Source organism: Natator depressus, chromosome 10 (genome assembly GCF_965152275.1).
Source record: "Natator depressus isolate rNatDep1 chromosome 10, rNatDep2.hap1, whole genome shotgun sequence".
NCBI lineage: Eukaryota > Metazoa > Chordata > Testudines > Cheloniidae > Natator > Natator depressus.
Genome location: NC_134243.1, coordinates 67,826,486 through 67,839,415, shown reverse-complemented (window position 1 = coordinate 67,839,415; position 12,930 = coordinate 67,826,486).

Here is a 12,930-nt window from a genome sequence, read left to right as displayed (position 1 = left end):
GCCTTCTCTCCGACACCACCTGTGTAGCCATTCGTTGACTTCCATGATTCGACGGTCTCCACCCAGGCTTTTTCCTTCTACAGGGGGGATGGACAAGAAAACCACTTGCGCCTCAAACTCCCTTATCCTTCTTCCCAGAGCCACGTAGTCTGCAGTGATCCGCTCAAGGTCATTCTTGGCAGTATCATTGGTGCCTACATGGAGAAGCAAGAAGGGGTAGCGATCTGAGGGCTTGATGAGTCTCGGCAGTCTCTCTGTCACAACGTGAATCCTAGCTCCTGGCAAGCAGCAGACTTCTCGGTTTTCCCGGTGGGGGTGGCAGATAGATGACTCAGTCCCCCTGAGGAGAGAGTCCTTGACCACCACCACCCACCTCCTCCTCTTTGGAGCGGTGGTCGTGGAAACCCCATCCCTAGGACAGTGCATCTCATGCCTTCCATTCGGCGGAGTCTCCTTCTGTTCCCTTCCCTCAGATGTATCATCTAGTCCACTCTCCGCATTAGTACCTGTGGAGAGAATATGAAAACAGTTGCTTACTTGTATCTGCTCTGCTGGTCATGGATGCTCCCCTTTCTTCTTCTGGCAGTCACATGCTGCCAAATTTCTTTACCATCCTCCTGTCCCTGCTGCGCAGCCTGCTCTGAATCTTCAGAACATTGTGCCCGTAGAAGCATATCCTGACGTCTGTCCAGGAAATCTTCAGTTTCTCTCATGCAACGCAGGGTCGATACTTGTTTCTCCAGACCTTGAACCTTCTCTTCCAATATGGAGACCAGCTTGCACTTTGTACATACAAAGTCGCTTCTGTCCTGCGGAAGAAAGACAAACATGGCACATCCAGTGCAGGTCACAACACTCCCCATCCATATTACCTTCCTTCTACGAGCTTCCTCAGGAGTTGTAGTAACTACTCAGAGAAGCTGACAAGATCTAAGCCTCAGCAGGCTCTCCCTGGGTGAACTCCCAGGCAAACTCCCTCTGTTAGCCTCTCTGCTGTTCACCGCTCAGCTGGTTCGTAGCTGACTGGCTTTTTATAACAGTCAGGCCCACTCAAGGCTCACCTGGAACAAAGCACTCCCAATTCATACTTTTCAAACAAACAACCAATCAAGCACACTGTCAAAGTGTCCCCAAAATAGACATTCAGATACTCACCAACACAGCCTCCCTAATGCAGTCCTTAGAGTACCTCCTCTCTGACAGATCCCAGGCAAACTCCCTCTGTTAGCCTCTCTGCTGTTCGCCGCTCGTCTCACATTAATAATGTTGTTTGGATTGACCAAGCAAAGGGTGCTCAGGGGAAAGTACCATTAGTATCCTCCAGCCTCTTTCCAGCAGTGTCTTCGCTGCCAAACTTACATCTCCCCATGATACCGCAACATATTGCCATTAGACCAGAATTCATTTTTGCCAATTACTTCAGACACCAAATGCCCAACTTGACTCAGATCGGTCAGATTACCTGTGAGAAGGAGGTAACTCATCTTGTTAACCTGACCAAATTGGTCCCAGAAAGTCTGTTCTGCAAGATGCTGAGAGACCTCATCTCCCATGGAGCTTATAGGATCCGGTCCCCTGTTACCTACTGATTGTGACTTCAAGTGCCAGTGCAATCTATCTGTTAATTGCCCTCAAACACAGTGTAATCCTCACAAAATTCTTGCAATTACTCTGGATTCATGGGTGGAGGTCAATAGCAGACAGATACATGCTTTGGATTTCATCTACTTGTACAAATCACTAATCTCTTCTCAGTAAATTACCAAGTAGTTTATCAGTAACTTGGCATTAGTCTTAAAAACCTCAAGACTCTGAACTGAAGATGGTTATTTCTATTTGTATTTCTGTATTTGTTGTTACTACTTTATTTAGCATGCTGGCAGGTTATCAGAATTAGTTTTGTTTGGCAGAATCTGTGGGTTCTAAGCACTTGAGGAAAAAATAATCACACTCCTTACGTGATGCGTTTCAGTAAACAGTGATTTCAAAGAAGCAATAGCAAACCCTTTAATAACACCCATCTGGCATGAAGATGCAGAATAACTATTAAGCTGATTTTTCTCTATTTCCTCTTTCACTCATTTTGCCTTGTCTGGTTATGTATTTAACATTAATCCATTATCACCCCAAACTTGGATGATTTTTGTGGCTGTTTGTTATCTTCCATATTGCTGTTGTTTAATTTCATTAACGTTACTTCACCAGCAAATGACTGTGAACATCTCTATGTTAGCATATCCACTCACATGACAATAATGTGACTCAGAACACTGAATACCACACTGTATTTTACACTTCATTCAACTGCACAAACTCCAAAAGACAATCCAACAGAGTTACACAAGGGTTAAATTTGGCCCTAACATCTTCTAGGTGAACATATTTTTCCTCCCAAGATTTTCATGTAATAACAGAAATAATGACAGACTTCCCTATCCTTCCATGATTATAGCAGCCTGAATATGGCACTATTATACCTTTGTTTTAATAGCAGAAAAGAATCAGGCTCACTCTCTGTAAGAGACACAAGTCTTACTACAAGCTTAAGCAAGGGAAACAGTTTGCTTATGTGTTTTAGCAAGGTCTTTCATTGTTTTCAGCCCTCAAGAGACAGTAGGTTCAGAAAATAGAAAAGCTACTGGCACCTCCTACCACTTTACACTAGATTGGGATAATTTGTTCAGCTTTTCCAGCAAGTCAACAGAACAGTCACAGTTGTACCAGGTTAGAAGTCCTTTCAAATAAGGACACAGGACTACCCGGTCAAACCAGTGGTCCACCTTGTTCAGTGTGCTGTCTCTGACAGGGACCAGTACCAAATGCTTCAGAAGAAGGTGCAAAAAAACCTTGTAATGAACAATTTATTGACTAGTTTACCCACACAGGAAGTTTCTACTAGTTTCTACCCAGACAATTTAAAAGTTCTAGAGGGTTTGTATCCTATCTGATTCAATAGTGGCAGTTTCCAATATCCATATAAATGTCTAACTTTAAAAAAAAAAATCATTCTAAGCTCCTGGCCTCACTTATATTGTTATAGGCTGGGTTAAACCTTGCTGAAAACAGTGGGTGTAACCACCCCTTGTTACTGATAAATTTAAGAAACAGTTAAGTTTCTTTATGGACTCTGAAACAATAGCAGCCTCCACCCCAAACACATGCATGGCACATGTGAGCAGAGGGTTTTTTCTAGATATTGGTTTGTGAAGGTTTATGTTCCTGTAGAAGAAAGATCACAGATGGAGACAGAGACGGAAGCAACAGATACATAAAAGTACTTTGGCACCTAAATCCAAGTTTAGGTTCCACTGAGAACCATAAAACTCCTGCTCGGCTGCTGTCTAATTCTGTAGGCACCTAAATTCACTCAGGGCCGAAAATGTGCTGTAAAAGTTCTAAAGGGACCTAAGTTTCTGCCCCGGGCATGCACACTGCTGCCTCACTTTAGATAGCCAGGTGACTGTCTTCCCTCAGGCCCAGAGTGATCCAGGAACCTGATAGAGGGAAGATAGAGGAGCACATAACTTGCCGATGGGGCCCAATCTGGAAGGCAAGCTCGGCGGCCCCTACTGGATCAGGTCTCATTCAAAATCTGGCTAGAGCAAAGAGTCACTGGAGTCGGATGAAGGGACCTAGGGTTACCAACTTTCTACTTGCACAAAACCAAACACTCGAGCCCCACCCCATGCCCCGCCCCTCTTCCGAGGCCCTGTCCCCACTCAGTCCATTCTCCCCTCCCCCCCGAACGCTCGCTCTCCTCACCCTCACTCACTCACTTATTTTCATCGGGCTGGCTCAGGGGGCTGGGGTGCAGGAGGGGGTAAAAGTGCTGGCTGGGGGTGTGGGCTCTGGAGTGGGGACAGAAATGACAGAAATGAGGAGTTCAGAGTGAGGGAGGAGGCTCCAGGCTGAGGCAGTGGGTTGGGTGGGGTGAGGGCTCCAGCTGGGGTGTGGGCTCTGATGTGATGCCGAGGATGAGAGGTTTGGGGTGTATGAGGATGCTCCCAGCTGGGCCCAAGGGGTCGGGAGGGGGATCACGGCTGGGGCAGGGGGCTGGGGCGTGGGGGGGGAGTGAGGGCTCCAGCTGGTGGGTGCGGGCTCTGGGATGGGGCTGGGGATGAGGGGTTTGGGGTGTAGGAAGGTGCTCCGGTCTGGGACTGAGGGGTTTCTTCAAGGGCGGCAGGGGGGATGGTAGGGGGTCCTACCATTCAAGAGGCTCCTAATTTCTCAAGTGGCGCAAGGGGTTGGGGGATGATAGGGGATCAGGGGTGTAGATTTCAGGAGGCGCTTACTTCAGGAGGCTCCTGGCAGCAGCGGCATGTCCTCGCTCTGGCTCCTACACGGAGGTGTGGCCAGGCCGCTCTGTGCGCTGCCCTGTCTGCAGGCACCACACCTGCCGGTCCCATTGGCCGCAGTTCCCAGCCAATGGGAGCTGCAGGGGTGGTGTTTGGTGCAAGGGCAGCATGGAGAGCCCCCTGGCTGCCCCTATGCCCAGGAGCCGGAGGGGGGACATGCCAGCTGCTTCCTGGGAGCCATGCGGCACGGAGGCTAGCAGAGAGCCTGCCAGCCCTGCTGCACAGTGCCACCAACTGGACAGTCAAGAGCTCGGTCAGCAGAGCTGACCAGAGCCACCATGATCTCTTTTCAACAGGGTGTTCCAGTCAAAAACCAGACACCTGGTCACCCTAACGGGACCCTGGGTCTCCAACCTTCCAGGTGAGAGCCCTAGCCACCAGGCTACAGAGTCATCCTTGGTCTTGCCTAGTGACTCTTAGTAGTTAGCCAAAGTGGAACAGCTTCAACAGAAGAGATTGGTGGAGCCCCACAGCAGAATATTCCATAGCTAAATGGTTAGCATATGCTTCTGAGTGGTGGAAGACCCCTGTTCAAATCCTTTCTCTCTACCAGACAGAGGGGGGAATTGAGTCTCAGTCTCCACATCCCAACCATTGGGCTACAAGTTATAAGGGTGATAGAAGCAGCCCCACCTCCTCCTCTGGCCCTCTTGTGCAGAGTGATGCAGGTGACTAACTCGTTCTCACAAGAAACAACTTAGAAGCCTAAGCCCCCTGGCTCTGGGAGGGGGGTTCCTGGCCGTGAAGCACAAGCAGAGCTAGGCACCTCCCAGCAACCCATACTTAGGTGTCTATCTCCAAGAGAGAGGAGGTGCTGAGGACACACTCTATGCACCCTTATCTCCGATTGACTAGTTTAGGTGAAACTCTCCACCTAGTGTGCTGGTTTTTGTGGCTAACATTGTAAGGTGTCTGTCTTTCCCAATTTATTCTGTAGGAAGCCTAGGAGCCCAACTCAGGCTTTATGAATCGCATTGTTATTCCTGTGATTTTCTAGGCACCTAAAAGTTAGGAGTTGTGATGCTGACACAACACCTAAATCCCTTTGTGGAATCAGGCCACAGTCACAGAGGCACTGATAGTAAGATGCTGAAAAAGAGAGAGAGCTTTTGGGTTAAGTACTGGCGGAAAGAGGCTTGGAACTGTGAATGAAGAAACTATCTCCTGTTGTTTGATTCCTCCTGTATTGAAGGGAACAGGACTTCGTACATCCTTCATAAATAGGATTACATCAAATAAATACCTGACCTCCTCATCAATTTCTCCTAACAGAAACAACCTGCAGGTCTCTGAATTTTGGTTAATCATTCACGTCAAAAAGGGGGTAACGATATTTTGTGGAAATGAGTTTCACAGGCTAATTGTGTCCTATAGAAAGCATTCCTTCTTATCAGTTTTAAACTTGTTGCTAGATGTACATAATTTGTAAAGCACTGGAGATCTTTCAGGTAAAAGGTGCTATTTAAAGTGCTATTCAGGTAAAAGGTGCTATTTAAACTATTACTCCCTTGATGTTTCATAGATCTATGGATCCATGAATTCATAGGATCCTCCTGAGCTGTGGCACAGAGAGAAAATGCCATCCATCAGTGCTAATTCTCTGCTATAGCAGCCACAATGCTTGAGCCAAAGAAGCTGTTATTCAACCCACTCATCCCACTCACCCGTGATCTATGAAATTCCTAGGATGGAGGAAGCTACACTAGGGACTTAAAACTGCAGTCAAAAGCAAAAAGTGTGTTGTGGTATATTTAGCAAATGGTAATGCTAACCAGAGAAAAATATAGAGAGCGGGTAGAAAATGAGGAGGAGGAGGTGAAAAATCCATTCATTCAGTGGGAAGTTATCTAGCATTTAAAGACATAAACAATCTTCCCTGAGTGTGAGCCAACTCAGATTCTGTTGTGTAACTGTATAACAAATATTGTGGCTGGAGGTAGATGCAACCAAGTGTCTAATACTCACTCTGTGGCTGCCTCCACATGTAAACCCTACAATAAGCTCTTGTGCTTTATGACAGCTCTGGGGTGCAGCTCCTCAGCTGGCGTGAACTATCACAGCTCCACTGAAGTTATAGGATCTGCTGAAGTCAATGGAATTATGACAATTTACACTAACTGAAGTTCTGCCCTCGGTCTGTTTAGCTGGTCATTTGGTGGAGGAAGAAAAAGAGAGGCAGGAGATGTTTGCACGTACCTCATAGTTGTTAATTAAACTAGAAAGACACCAAAAGCTGCAAAGTTTGTCTCCAGATACAAACATCCCCATAATTAAGGGATCTTCACATCTGGATTTTAGTTTGACCTATTATATAAAGATGAGAGTCAGAGGATGTTTGGATTTGGGGATTTTGGTCTAGCTCCATCTCTGAACTAAATAGCACAATACAGAACAGAACGTATGACCTTACTACTTGAAACACTGGTCTCTACCATTTGAGCTAAAGAAGAATCCCCAGTACAGTGAAGTAATAGGGCTTATAGAGCATCCTGTTTGTAGGCCTGTTTCTAGGGTCAGCCAGCTACAAAAACTTGGGCAAGTCTCAAATTCCATCCATCCAATGAAATGTTAAATGGGGCATAAACAGACCAGCCTGGAGGCATTACACAACAGTGTAAGACATTTTCCATTTTTCTCCTCCCACATCTCAGGCAGACTCATTGAGTTAGTCAGGTACAAGACTTATACGGATTCTGCAGAGAAACTGTAATGCAGGTTCCCTTGTTCTATGTGTGGGGCTGCCCCTAGTGTAAATTGGGTGGTCTTGCACTAGCCAGTGCGGGTGTGTACTTGTCACCACTGTCCTCTATGTTATGTTCATGACATACACTCAGAGAAGTTAGATAAAAATGTAACGTACTCTTGCTGGAAGGTTGCAACGTAACACAACTTTATTTCTTAGAATTCAGAAGAATAACACACAAGACACCCCCCCCCCCCAAAAAAAAAAGAGACAAAGCAGGGTACTCCCTAAAAGAGAGGCACAACTTACCCCAGCTTACTCTGGAGTATTTTCAGACTGACTGCTGCTGGGCCCAGATCCTAACCTGCGAGCAAGTTCAGGGGAAAACCCCTGAAATTTAAAGGGACAGCCTACAATTGTAACACAGTTTTCAAAACACCACACACTACAGGATAGAATGTAAGGTAACTCAAGTTTCCGTGAAACACAGAACCCTCTGTTGCCTTATCTGCAAATAGGCTAAAAGCCATATAATTGCTGATGGCAAACGATTCTTCTTTAGTTCAATATTCCCATGCAGCGCAGAACAGCATCAGAGATACACAGTGCAGATTGGAGCAAAGACTTTCACCCTAGCATGTGTTTAGTTGTGGTTTCCCCATATAAAAGAGAAAACAAGGCTGGCACTATCATTTGAGCAAAACCCTTTAAATGTCTGTGTCATTCAAGCAACAGTAGGATGAACTCCCAAGTTACTTCAGGTCAAACAATTCCATATTCTGTAACGGTTTGCAGACCTGCTGAGGAGTTAGCGAATTGTATGCAAAATGCTAGGAAGGACTCAAGGCTTTCCAAGGTCCGGGGCAAGTCTGTGAAATTTTTTGTGCTTTTCAAAAGCCAATTCTAGCAAGTAAGCCCATTTCCCCTAAATTACCGCACATACAATAGCAGATGTTGTACAGCATGCTCTGGGGGGGGGGGGGGAGTAATTTCCCCACTACTTTCCCATCTGATGGTAAGTAATATTTGTTTATTTTATTTTATTTTTGTGTGTGCTGAGATGAGTCAGAAAGAAGAGAAACCTTTCATCCCTTTAGGAGAGCATCAGTATCAACGTCTGCCATTCTTTCTGTAATCAATCAGCTCCTGGAAACTGGGGGGAGGAGTTCAGGAGCTGAATTTTGCTGTTCAATAGTGACACCTGCTGACTGCCCGGGAACACCTTATTGGAGGTCTCAGAAAACACAGTTCAGCCCTAGTGCGTGGCAGACAGCCATGGTGATGTGAGTTGTGTCTACAGAGGTGTGTGTGTGCGTGTGTGGGAGGGTGTTGAATAATGAGCATACTAAGTGCTTGATAAAAGCACAGAGCTGATAAAAGCCCCTGCAATCAGTGCTGTATCTGTTTGCAACTCTGCATGTGCTACATGTGTAAACCATATTGCGTTGCTCCTCTAGACATTAGGGACCATAGCTGGAGGCCCTTACTCAGGCAAATCTCCCAGGACTGAGTAAGGACTTCAGGATTTGGCCCTGCGCAGAATGCACAATTGCAAAGATAGCGGCTGGGAATTCAAACTTCTACAGCAAAACAAATGGTGAGACAGTGCAGCTCAGCATCCACTGTAAACTGCTCTCGGTTGTTCAGAACTCACACAAAATCATTCCCATTACTGCCAGAACTTCCTCTCCCTCTCGCCTACTGCTGCCACAACTTCTGTCACTGGGGCCAGAGGGGAATTGTTCAAATGTTCAGCAGCTCTCTACTCCTCCCACCCCCAGCAGCTGCTTCTCTCACTGGGGCCAGGCTGCTCTAGAGTAGCTCTCCAGGCTCTCAATCCTCCCCAAGCCTGTGTTCCCCCTGGGGATGGGGAGATTTCCTGCAGCAATTCTTCTCTCTTGGGCAGTCTGTCCTTTCCCTTCAGACTCTTTTTGCCCAAAAGAGCATTAATGGCCTTCCTTTATCTGCTCCCCTTGAGCACTAAAATGGAGACTCAACAGGAAGGACAGCAGGTCATGACTCCCACTGAGGCCCCTCTTGCAGCCTGCCACAGAAAAGGCTGAGGAGGAAGGGGGAAAGGGAGGGGAGACAGAAGCTGGGAATGGGTGACAGAGGGTGGATCACTTGATGATGACCTGTTTTGTTCATTCCCTCTGAGGCACCTGGCACTGGCCACTGTCAGAAGACAGGACTGGGCTAGATGGACCTTTGGTCTGACCCAATATGGCCGTTCTTATGTTCTTATGAGACTGACTATCACAGGTCAGAACGAGAGTTGGTGATGAAAGTCTGTCGGGCAGCACACGTCTTTAGTGTGAATCTGGTGAATTTGCATCTCAGATATACTTATGTTTCAATGAGTCGAGCAATTGTCTTTTTATTAGTAGTAATTGGTGATTTTCTGTTTCTTATTTGAGGAATCTCTAGTCACCAGGTTTTCAGTTATTTTGGGAAGAAAATATACACATTTTTTAGACTAGAAAACCCCCAAATCTACTTTTTTTTTTTTGCACACACTTTTTAGAATAAAACTTGAGTTGATGACAGTAGATTTACACCTAGCAGAATTTGGCCTAAAGTTCAAATGTGGAATCTAATTTTCCTTGCTTTTAAGCATCTAAATGTCAGTGCAGCTGTTTCCACAAGAGTCAGCAAAGCTTTGTTGAATCTTGATAGACAGGAGTCTGCGTAAGCCTAAATGCACACTTCTGTTTAAATTACATGACTGTAACATATGAATGGAAGCCCGAGACTCATCTCCACTGACCGTAAAAACCTCCTGGAGCTGATTTAATGATGAAATGAAACAGAGTTATTCAGCATTTTCTAAGAAGTGGGGGAAATGAAATGGTGCAAAAAAAGGTAAGCCAATTGTTGTCTCGATTTTCTCATAAAAACAATGTGACATATGAATGTGACTTCCACAGTTCTAAGCAATAAAACAACCCATTCTCCTAGTTTTGTGCTCTCAACAGGTAGGGTGTTGGCTGTTACATGCAGGTACAGAGATCGGAATCTGGTCGTTGAGATCCACCACATATATCTAACAGAAAAAGGTTTCCCTATTTTTATGTGAGCGCAAGCTACACTAACAACAATTCTGGCTGTTGTTGACAAATCAGGCCATCCCCGATAACGAGCTGACATCTAGATCTAAGAGTGCTTTTAGTTTTCACTGTGGGTTTGTATTCTCTAGGGACTTAATTCAGGACTTGTCTTCACGTACAGTGCTACAGCGGCACAGGTGCATGGGTACAGTGATGTCACTGGAGCACTTTAGTGAAGACGTTATGCCATTGGGAGAACCTGAAGTCTTTAAACCATGATTTTGGGGACTTCAATAGCTCAGATATGGGTTAGGGGTTTATTACAGGAGTGGGTGGGTGAGATTCTGTGACCTGCATTGTGCAGGAGGTCAGACGAGACGATCATAATAGTCCCTTCTGACCTTAAAGTCTATGAGTCTATAACTTCTCCCATCAGCATAGTTAATTCATCTCCCCAAGAGGCAGTAGCTATGCCAAGGGGAGAAACCCTCCTGTTGACATAGTGCTGTCTATATGGGGGTTAGGTTGGTATAACTACATCACTCAGGGGTGTGGATTTTTCACTCTCCTAAGCAACATAGTTATACTGATATAGGTCTGTAGTGTAGACCTGGCCTTAGTCACAGCCACAGGTTTCCGCTTAATGTGCTCTGTGTTCACACATCCATGCGCCTCTGTCAGTGTTACACTGCTTCATTGCCACCACTCCTGAGCTGTGGAGCAGGAGCAGAGGTAGCTATTAATGCTATTGACCCCGTGGTAACTGAAGTAAAGACTTGTAGCCACAGGCACTCACAACAATTGAGACATGATGGTCCTCCAGTTCCTTCCCCTAGGCCTTCTGATTGGACCTGGATAGGGCCCTACCAAATTCATGGCCATGCAAAATGCGTCACAGACTGTGAAATCTGGTCTCTCCTCATGAAATCTGGTCTTTTGTGTGCTTTTACCCTCTACTATTATTAGTAATTATTTACCCTCTACTATTTCACGGGGGGAGACCAGCGTTTCTCAAACTGCGGGTCCTGACCCAAAAGGGAGTGGCAGGGGGGTTGTCAGATTATTTTAGGGGAGTCATGGCATTGCCACCCTTACTTCTGAGCTGCTTTCAGAGCTGGGCAGCTGGAGAGCAGCGACTGTTGGCCAGGTGCCCAGCTCTGAAGGCAGAGCCCCGTCAGCCGCAGTACAGAAGTAAGCCTGGCAGTAGCAAGCATGCCAGCCTTACTTCTGCGCTGCTGCTTTCAGAGCAGGGCAGCCGGAAAGTGGTGGCTGCTGACTAAGGGCCCAGCTCTGCAGGCAACAGCCTAGAAGTAAGGGTGGCAATACCATACCATGCCATCTTTACTTCTGCGCTGCTGCTGGCGGTGGCTCTTCCTTCAGAGCTAGGATCCCAGCCAGCAGCTGCCTCTTTCCAGCTGCCCTGCGCTACCAGCAGCAGCAGCATAGAAGTAAGGGTAGCAGTACTGCAACCCCCCCTACAATAACTCAGCGATCCCCCCACAACTCCTTTTTCGGTCAGGACCTCTGAAATTACAACCCCATGAAATTTCAGATTTAAATAGGTGAAAATAATGAAATTTACAATTTTTGAAATCCTATGACCATGAAATTGACCGAAATGGACCCTGAATCTGTTAGGGCCCTGGACATGGACTATCAATCTGCCTCCATTTAGCTCCCCCCTCCTCTCTGCTCCGCTTCCTGCTTGCAGTTTTTCTTGCTTCACACATCCCCAGTGTTTGATACAGCAGAACAATATCCACTAACAAGCCACGTATCAGCATGCAGCCACCTGGCCACACGTTCAAGTGGGCAGACACATTGTCCCACGACACCCTGAGATTGAAGAATGTGTTGTGCTGCTATGAATCTTGGGATATGTGCCCGGGTAGCTGCACTGCTTGTCCCGGCCAGATACAGCACCAGTGAGGATGCAGGGCAGGACAGCACGGTAATGTGGTTGTGTTATTGCAGGTTAGGCTACCATGGGTTGACGTACCCTGTGGTTGCTTACCCCATGCTTAACATGCAGTGAAGACATAGACTGTGCATTCTCGCTCTCCTGAATCTACATTCTACATTCAGATCTATTTATTTCTCACTTCTCTTGTTCTTGAGATTTTCACAAACACTTCCTCCCAATTCTTCTCAGTCTAGCCTATAGATTTGTAGTCCCTTAAGTTTCATTTCCAACAGCATTGCCTACATTCTTAGGTCTGTCCTTTGTTGCTAGGATGCACGGCCATCCTCTCTCACCACCCCTGAATTACAATTGTGTAGAACCAGGGCATGACTCCAGACTGCTGTTCTCTTGAGCACTAAGCCAAAAGAGCAACTGCTTTGCTAGACTGGGGCTTATTAAACTCTTAGCTCCCCTGCTTGTTATGGTATGTGGCCATAGGCTGTAGGTACTAAGGCATGCTGCCCATTTTCAAAGGTGCAATGAGCTATACTGCCGGCAGAGTGCATTGCCCCAGGCCCTCCTAAGCTATCTTGTCCTGTGTCAGCAAGATGCCTTAAGAAGACCTCTCTACAGAGCTAGTCCTGCTCCTCCTCCCCCCACCCTGTGCAGCTCAGTAGAGCAAGGAGAGGATTTTGCTTTAATTGAAATTCCTGTCATCAGTACAGATAACCTGAAAAAAGATATTGACATGAAAAAAGCAATCAAGAGCCCATCTTTAAAATGCCAGTTTGCCTGTGACAAGCACGAAATGCAGTCACTGCAAATCAAGATCTAAACCCTATTGTATATCACACAGCTGGTCTTTCCCCCTCCCCCACCTCTCACTACAAGTTCTAATGTTTGCACATCTTTGTCTTCCCGTTGACATTCTTCTCATACTGT